This window comes from Etheostoma spectabile, chromosome 16 (genome assembly GCF_008692095.1).
Source record: "Etheostoma spectabile isolate EspeVRDwgs_2016 chromosome 16, UIUC_Espe_1.0, whole genome shotgun sequence".
NCBI classification, from domain to species: domain Eukaryota; kingdom Metazoa; phylum Chordata; class Actinopteri; order Perciformes; family Percidae; genus Etheostoma; species Etheostoma spectabile.
Window position 1 is genome coordinate 17,752,283 of NC_045748.1, and position 9,035 is coordinate 17,761,317.

The window sequence follows — 9,035 nt, forward strand, 5'->3', positions numbered from 1 at the left end:
TAGTATGCCATAAAAGTCATAAAAATCCATAGTATAGTATGTCATAAAAAATGAAAGTATAGTACATCATAAAAAGTCATGTGTTGTTAAAAAAGTTAAAACTATACAAGTATAGTCTGTCATAAGAAAAAAAAGTAATGTCATATTATTGCAATATGTCATTGTAAAAATGTCATGAAAAGGCATAGTTTGTCAAAAAAGTTTCATTAAAAACCCCAAAATATAGTATGTCATAAAAAGTCATAGTTTCATGTTGAAAAAAGTCATAAAATAGTATGTCAAAAAAAGTCATAGTATAGTACTGTATGTTGAAAAAAGTCACAAAAACGTCAAAGTATAGTTTATTGGAAAAAGTCATAGTATCGATGTCAAAAAGTCACAAAAAAGTCATAGTATAGTATGTCAAAAAAGTAATAGTATAGAATATTGAAAAAAATCACTAAAACATCTTAGTATAGTATGTCAAACAAAGTAATTAAAAGTTTCAAAAGAAACTCATAATACATTTTGTCAAAAGGTCATAAAGAAGTCATAGTATAGCATGTCAAAAAAGTCTCAAAGAAAGTATAGTATGTTTAAAGAAGTCATAGTATAGCAAGTCAAAAAGGTCACACAAAAAAAGTCATAGTATTGAATGTTTAAAAAAAGTCATAAAAAGTCATTGCATAGTATGTAATAAAAAGTCAGTAAAATCATGGTATAGTTGATAAAAAACAAAAATGTCATAGTAAAGTTTGCACAAAAAAATAATAAAGTCATAGAACAGTATGCCAAAAAATGTCTTGGTACAGTATGCTGGAAAAAGTAAAAAAAAATCATAGTTTAGCATGTCGAAAAAGTCACAAAAACATTACAGTATAGTCAATTGAAAAAAGTCACAAAAACGTCATAATATATAATGTCCAAAAAAAATTATGAACATCATAGTACAGTATGTTAAAAAAAAGCCCTCATATAGTATGCTGAAAAAGTCATATTATGGTGGGTCAAAAGAATTCATAAAAAAGTCATAGTATAGAAGGTCAAAAAAAGTCACAAAAATGTTATGGTATTGTATGTCGAAAAATAGTAAAGATAAATCGTAGTATAGTATGTAAAAATAAGTCATTGTATAGTATGTCAAAAAAAGTCCTTAAAACGTTACAGTATTGTATGTCGGAAATAAATAATATACCAAAACAAGTCTTGGTATGGTATGTTGAACATAGTCTCAAAAACGTCATAGAATAGTTTGTCTAAAAAGTCATAGTATAGTACGTTGAAAAAAGTAAATAAAAGTCACGGTATAGTATGTCAAAAAAAGTCATAATAAAGTATGTCAAAAACATCATAAAAAAGTCATCATAAACATCATGGTTTAGTATGTCGAAAAAGGTCAATAAAAGTCATAGTGTAGTATGTTGAAAAAAGACCGACTATAGTATGTCTAAAAAAGTAATAGTATAGAAGGTCGAAAAAAAAGCTTAAAAAAGGTACAGTATATTATGTCAAAAAAGTCACATTCATGTGAAAGTATACTACGTCTAAAAAAGTCATAAAAAGTCCTAGAATGGTATGTCAAAAAAAGCCCTAGCATAGCATATCTAAAAAAGTCATAGTATAGTTTGTCGAAAAAAGGCATAAAATAGCATGTCGAAAAATAATAAAATTACAGTTACAGTATAGTATAGTATGTGAAAATAAGTCATTGTATAGTATGTTGAAAAAAGCCCTAGTACAGTCCCTGACAAAAGTCTTGTCGCTTATCTATTTTGTAGAAAAACCCTGCTATTAAACGGACTTTTAATTATCAATTGGTGTAGAATAGTCATATGAAAAGCTAAAACCCCCAAATGATGTTAATGCACTGAATAAATTAGTTTCACAAAAAGATTTAGTATTTAAACAAGACAGAAGGTCAAATTTTGGCAAGACAAAAGTTTTGTCACCTCTACATAAATTGAACAAATTTACTACAAATACTAAATATGTCAGCAAATTCAATAGTGGTGCGTGAGATTCAATATTAATATCTTGTATGACTTCCATGAGCTTGAAGGACGCATCCATGCGGTTGTTCAGGATTCATACATGTATTGATGAAGTCATCAGAATAGCTAGGAAAGCAGTTGCATGCCTCCCAGAGTTATCAATATCTTTGGTTTGGTCTTCCATGCTTCCTTTCATCCTACCCACATATGCTCAATGATGTTCATGTCTGGTGACTGGGCCGGCCAATCTGGGAATCTTGATCTTCTTCGCCTGAGGAACTTTGAAGTGGAGATGGAAGTATCGAGGAGCACCATCCTGCTGGAGAATTTGGCCTCTTTATGGGTGGGAATATAAGAGGTAGCTAAGATTTCTTGGTTTTGAGACTATTGATGTTGCCTCCACCCTGCAGATCTCTCGCACACCCCCATACTGGATGTAACCCCAGACCATGATTTTTTCCGCCACCAAACTTTACTGTTTTCGGGGGAATCTTGGATCCATGCGGGCTCCAGTAGGTCTCCTGCAATATTTGCGGCCACTGTGGTGTAATTCAACAGAAGATTCATCTGAAAATCCACTTTCTTCACTTCTCCAGGTCCATCCTTTTAGCAGGCTGTGGGCCTTGGCAAATGCCACACGGTTTTCAATTGTCTTTTGTTTAGTGCTGGCTTCCGGCACTGATTCGACCATGGAGGCCATTTCAAGACAGAATCCGACAAACGTTCTGTGGACACAGGGACTTCAGGGGACCAGGTCTGGTGGAGCTCTGCTGCAGTGGAAAATGGGCTGGCCTTGGATTTTCGAGCCAACAAACGTCCTCTCGAGCAGTTGTCTGCGGGGTCGCCTGACCTGGGCTTGTCAAAAAAATGGTCTTCAAATGTGTTTTTTAACTCTCTGACTTGACGTTGAGACACATTGAAGGTGTCTGCCACATCAGCAGTGGATTGGTCTTCTTGATAATCAAAACTTCCGTCTCAGGGGAATTTAGGCATGTTTGCAGAGTCTAGTTGCAGTTGATGTGAAGGTCTAGTGTATTGTTGTTTTTTTATACACACCTGAACCTAATTGATCCATTATTAGTCACAGGTGAAGCTCATATGACAAGGCGACAACACTATGTCTTTGCAAAATTGACTCAATGGGCTTACAAGCTGTGAATATTAGAATATTTTTGACAGTTTGTTTTTGCACGAACATTATTACAAAAGCTGTTGGGATTAAAAGAGTACTTTCTTGTAAATAAATCTTGATTAGAAAATATTTCAGCGGACTTCAGGTCAATTTGTCAGGGACTGTAGTCATGTGTTAGTTGATAGCCCACTTGATACTTTTGTACCTGACACTCTACACTGTTGTTTAATGTTAAGTGTCATCTGGGGTGTGTTGTGTCATATCAGAAGAAACCAAAAAATAGGATGTATTTAAATTTGCAAGCGTTAACACATGTTGGAACGCCCACATCCAAAACAAATATTATTCACAACTTTAAAATCAATGAATCAATAAACTCCATATTTACATTAATGAACTGCTCTCTCTCTCTGTCTATATATATATATATATATATATATATATATATATATATATATATATATATATATATATAGATAGAACTTGGTCATGCCTTCATTTTTCATTGAGCACCGTGAGGTAGGCATATATGATTTTTTATTGGTATATCTATTAGATCCATCCTACTATTGGATAGTTTGGCATGACATGTGGCATCATTTTGTGTCCAATACAACACCAACATTCAGCAGCATTGAGAATAATGTGTGTCTTGATAAGAAATCAAACTTAATCTGACATGGTTTTGATCAACTAATGTGATGCACATGACTTGTGTGTCCTGCCTGAACTAACATGAGACTATGTGGATCAGAATTAGTTAACATAATGGCAAAATTAAACTCAGATGAAAATAACTGTAATCAGATTTTAATTTAGCAATTGTGAAATGCAGTGCAATGCTGTTATTTCCCAGGTTTCACCCAATTTACCACATGATCCAGTAGAGAATATTTACATTGAGCTGGAAAAGGGGGAAATCAGTCACGGAACTAACAGACAACCATCCCCTATGAATTACTCTAATTTATATCATTAACTGAAGGTGGCTATGCCTCTGCATGTGAGCTGCTGGGAAGCATTTTCTTTTTCCATCTCCCTCAACAAACTATTCCTTTAAGCTCAGATCCAGTTTCTTTCCAGTCATGCAACATTAACTGCACTTTAAAAAATCAGTAGCTTGATGTTCATTCTCACAAATTAGGCCATTAACGTCATTGGTGTGCCAGGAACAGCACTCACATTTCGACGCAAATGTATCAGTGACGGCTTAAAGAATGAGCTCCTCTTTTAAAACCACCTCAGCACTTTTGCATTTTGAAAGGGCTCACTGTAGCTCTTCCAGAAAAAAAGATAATCACAAGAGTTAAAAAAATACAATGTAAAAAAGCTCCAAAATCTGGACCCATCTAACTTTAAGAAAACGGACCACACTCCTCAAGCTTATGTTCACTTTAACCAGTGTTTTATTTCTACACATAAATGACAGCAAAATGAACATGATACTCATATTTATGACTCTTCCTTATGAAAATATAGTACACATCAGACATGTTTTGCCATGTACCAAAGCACCAAAAATATTTATAATTGCAACTGTGAAAATAGAGATAAAACATCGACTGAAACATAAAAGTCCAATCTGGGGTATATGTGCCTGAAAAAGTGCATACTGTGTAAGAACCAAAGAGAGAGGAGGCCATCAGAGGGAGGGACTACTGAGTCTGATGGCTACCTTTACAGTGTGGTGAAATTCTCAGCTAACACAAAGGCATTGGGGTAAGACTTGACAATATACAGTTTGGAATAAGGAGAAATGAAAGTGATTTGCAGACAAATTTGAAATGAACTTCTCAATGCATAACAAAGATCAGTCAAGTTTGATTATGAAGACCAATTCCAAAAGTCCCAGAAATGACCATTATGATTTTATTCATCTTGACAACAAATAAATAATTCATGACTCAATGGATAAATTCATGGTTTAGACAACTGACAACAGTGCTTGTACTAAGCCATTATTAACAAATAAATGCTGACAGCAAGTGGTGTGGTAAAGCATCACAGGTCTTTTTTTTCTCTTTTAACTGTCTTGCAGGTGATACTTTGACACAATGCACAACATATTCACGGTTCATCTCTTTGTATAAGTTATGATAAAAATCAATCCAAGAGCTACTCCCAAACAGTTAGTACATGGTTTGCAAATACAATCATCATATAATATTATTTACATCTTAAAATATATTTGTTGAGCAACCGGGTACGAAACATCGCAGTAATACCACTAGATATCTACATAATATGTAAATACACTTTTTTTGTACTTCCCACTTCAAAAAAGGACTAGTCACCTTTTTTATTTATTGAGGGATTAGGAAACATACATAAGTGGACCATTCTATTACCAGAGGCCAGTGAGAGGTACTGTGTGTTACAATACACAAAGAAAATGTCTTACAACAAGATGGCACATCAGTATTTTTCTCCACAGTGATATGAGCAAACGTAGTAGGGCTTCAGACACTATTTCTTACACTCCCCATCACTTTGTAATGACTTAGACACTACAAAGCTTCTGCCATTTTTAGACAAGCAATACAACAACCAGGTGTTAAATTAGAAACAAAGGAGCGACTGTTGATGGAAAATGTGGCGAGGTATCAAAGCCTGTCAAAAAAGACTGCCATACAAATCATATTATGTGATAAGCATATGCTCTAGGTGAGAAGAAGTGTGTTCCTTCAGCCTAACTTCAAAAGTCTCTGTAAGCTGGGCAAACATCCTCTCTCATTTTCACAAGGCCAGCTTGACCCTGGCAGCCCTGCGCAGGCATACCTGACAGTGACAGATGAGGCAGTGTGTCAAGGAGGAGGGGTGAGGGAGGGGGTGGTGGGAGTCCCAGAAAAGGATGGCTGCCACCCCCAGGAGAAACTCTGACTCATTGGCCTTGGCTTGTTGCCAGTCAGCGCTGGCCACCCCTGCCCAGGGGCAGCCACTGTGAGTACACATTTTCACACCTGGACAAATAGCTTGACAGGCCAGGAAAGCAGCCCACCCATCCCTACCACTCTCCCTGCCCACCTTCTTCTTTTCCGCTATCCAAGAACAGTCTGGGGCACCATGGGCTGCCTTCTGACCTACAGTCCTTCTTTCCCTTCATTTGTGATCCCTCTCTTTGCCACTTCTCCTGTCCTCAGCTGGCTGTGTACAAATATTCCTTGTGCCTTACACTGGTCTCTTGAAACTTCATTTGCAATATTATGGATTCATGTGTTTGACCATTATATACCTGGTTCTCTTTTCCCAACTCATAGTACGTATGGCTAATGTGTGCATTTAAACAAATAAGCAAATAAAGAAAAAAATAAACTTTACATTCTGGTTTTGAAAGGAAAGAAAAAGATACACTGCACTCAGTAACATTTGAACATGTGGTGAATCCTTATTGGATGCAAGCAGTGTCCATCTACACTTAATGACCAATGAAACAAGTTCTTGTGTGGTTGTGGGTCTGTATGTCTGATCAATGCTTGACAGCAACAGAACATGATGACAGAGACAAAATGACAGTTTTGACTCACAACCAATAATGTTTTTGTTTATGAGAACAATGTAAAAAATAACTTACATGGACATTAAATATAACTTAAAAAAGTATAACACTCTCAATAAATATTTCTACTATTTACACCATTGTTATGAGACGCACAAATGTCACTAAAATACCAAAAATATAGAAGCAGCAAACATTACAGGCATGAGGTACAACAAGGGATCCTGTGATGACTACAGTAGAGAGGTGATGTCCTCATCCAATGCGTAATCTTATACTTCCTTCCATGAATATCTTGGGTAGCTATGGCTTATGGGTACCTTCTCAAATTGTAAGAATATAATTCTTCAAGTTGACATGCAGTCACATTCTGTAGCCTTTCTGGTAGTGATAACTATCAGTTGTTTTGGTGTCCAGACATTGACTAATAAAACAAGTAATGGTTGAGGAGGAAATCTCTTAGTTAGTCAAAGTTTGTGGAAGCATCGGCAGATTATGTCCACTCAGTTTATAGAATGAAGGGAAGGATTCAATGACGGATTCATCCGTTGAAACAACTTGAATGGTTCTCCGGTGACCTCAATAGAAGATGATGAACCCCAGTACTGCATGTCATTGGCTTAGTGCAGTGATCGAAGGTCAGTCTCTTCCCACTGGTGACAGTTGTATGTAAAGCAGCAGTATCTGGAGTACTAATATTACATATCATTTGATAATATCAACATAATACAAGTCTTTTTTTTACAAGGGCTATATATGTTTTCATATCAAGTGTTAAATGCAATCTTTGTGGATGATGTGGCCTTCACATCATCCTTACATAGTTTCATATTTCATAAACGTTACAGTCTCTCAAGTGTCCCTTTTAATGGGAATTCCTTCATTTAAGCGTTTCCCTCCCCTTTGACATCTCTTTGTTTATCTGCCTAAATGTACATCTTTAACCTAAGATGATGTACTACACACATCAGGACAACAAATTTGCAGTCTAGCCAGACTTTAAAGGTCCCATGACATGGTGCTCTTTGGATGCTTTTACATAACCCTTAGTTGTCCCCAATACCATATCTGAAGTGTATTAAAAAAATTCAGCCTTGGTGCAGAATTAGGGCCACTAGAGCCAGTCCCACAATGAGCTTTCCTTAGTATGTGCCATTTCTGAGTCCGTAGCTTTTGAGGAGGAGGGGCTGTCTTAAAAATAAAAATATTGTGATACTTTGCTATGCTCGTTTGAAAGCCATGATGTCTTTCTCTCATGGATGGGCCAAATTCTCGGTGTGGGCAAAGCAGAGAAAGGGGAGGTACCTTTGTCCCTTATGACCTCATAAGGAGCACGATTCCAGATCGGCCCATCTGAGCTTTCATTTTCTCAAAGGCAGAGCAGGATACCCAGGGTTCGGTTTCCTATAGACATGCTGGGGGCACTCATATTAAAAACCCTCATAAAGAAAAATATTCATGCCATGGGACCTTTAAATACACTTCTAAACATTTATGTGTTGATGTGTACCCTAGTTTTCTTTTGGGGGAATTGATGGATGGTGAGATGGATACATGGTTTATAGTGACAATACCTCCCTACTTCATTGATAACCTCTAATGCAAAGTCAGTTCAGGTTGGAGAGGAGTATATGTTCAGAAACAAATAAAACCCTAACGACAGGAAAGCTAATAGCAACACAGGGAGTCAAATGACCGAACATCATAACATACAGTTTGTTTCAGATCACCATTCTGACAATAGCAGCTTCTAAACATTTTTTAAAGATATACTTTTTTTCTTACATGGAAACTAAAAAAGTGCAGTAACTGAGGTCAATAATACAAACACTGATTAAATATGACATTTTGTAAAAATGAAATACATGAAAACAAAAACAATTTTTTTCCAACACTCCTGTCCATCAAGAACATATAATAATATTTACAAGATATTTTTGATCTTTCTTATAATACCTTCTCACTTTCTCTGCATGTTGTTGTAGTTCTTCACTAAAATTGGCTTTATAATGACATGACATTGAAATGGATTGAAATAACTCTTACATTGCCACTTGAGGATGATCTGGAATGCTATAGCAGCCTAATATGAGTCTGAGGGACTGTGCCATTGGCCCAGATTAAAAGAAAAGTCATAATCATGCTAATTGTAACCACAACTATGTTTGCAGCTGAAGAAGAGCAGCACATTTTAGGCTAATGTGCCACATAGCCTTAATTGTCAAACGTGCATGAAAAAAACTAGTGTACATGTGTCTGGAATGAAGAAGAACAAAATACAAAGCTGTTGTAGCAGTCTCATAATCTACAGAAGTTAATTGGTGGGGATGGACACCCGAGTTCACAATACTGAAAAGTGCTGATCAGAACAACCATGGGCACTTTTTACTGCAGAGAAAAATGTAACAGTTAAATTAATTACTTAAACACTAGACCC

General features: G+C 36.1%; 1 protein-coding gene across 2 annotated transcripts in view; it reads right to left on the minus strand.

Moving 5' to 3' along the window:
* Positions 1-4,490: 4,490 nt before the first annotated feature.
* pappaa (pregnancy-associated plasma protein A, pappalysin 1a) overlaps positions 4,491-9,035 on the minus strand; it is an 88,928-nt gene continuing 84,383 nt past the window's right edge. For both annotated transcript variants that reach the window (XM_032540393.1, XM_032540392.1), the window contains exons 22-23: positions 8,069-9,035; positions 4,491-7,595 (exon numbers count right to left, since the gene is read on the minus strand). The exon at positions 8,069-9,035 is cut by the window's right edge and continues 1,759 nt beyond it. The gene's annotated coding sequence lies outside the window, so the exon portion shown is untranslated. The remainder of the gene's footprint in view (positions 7,596-8,068) is intronic.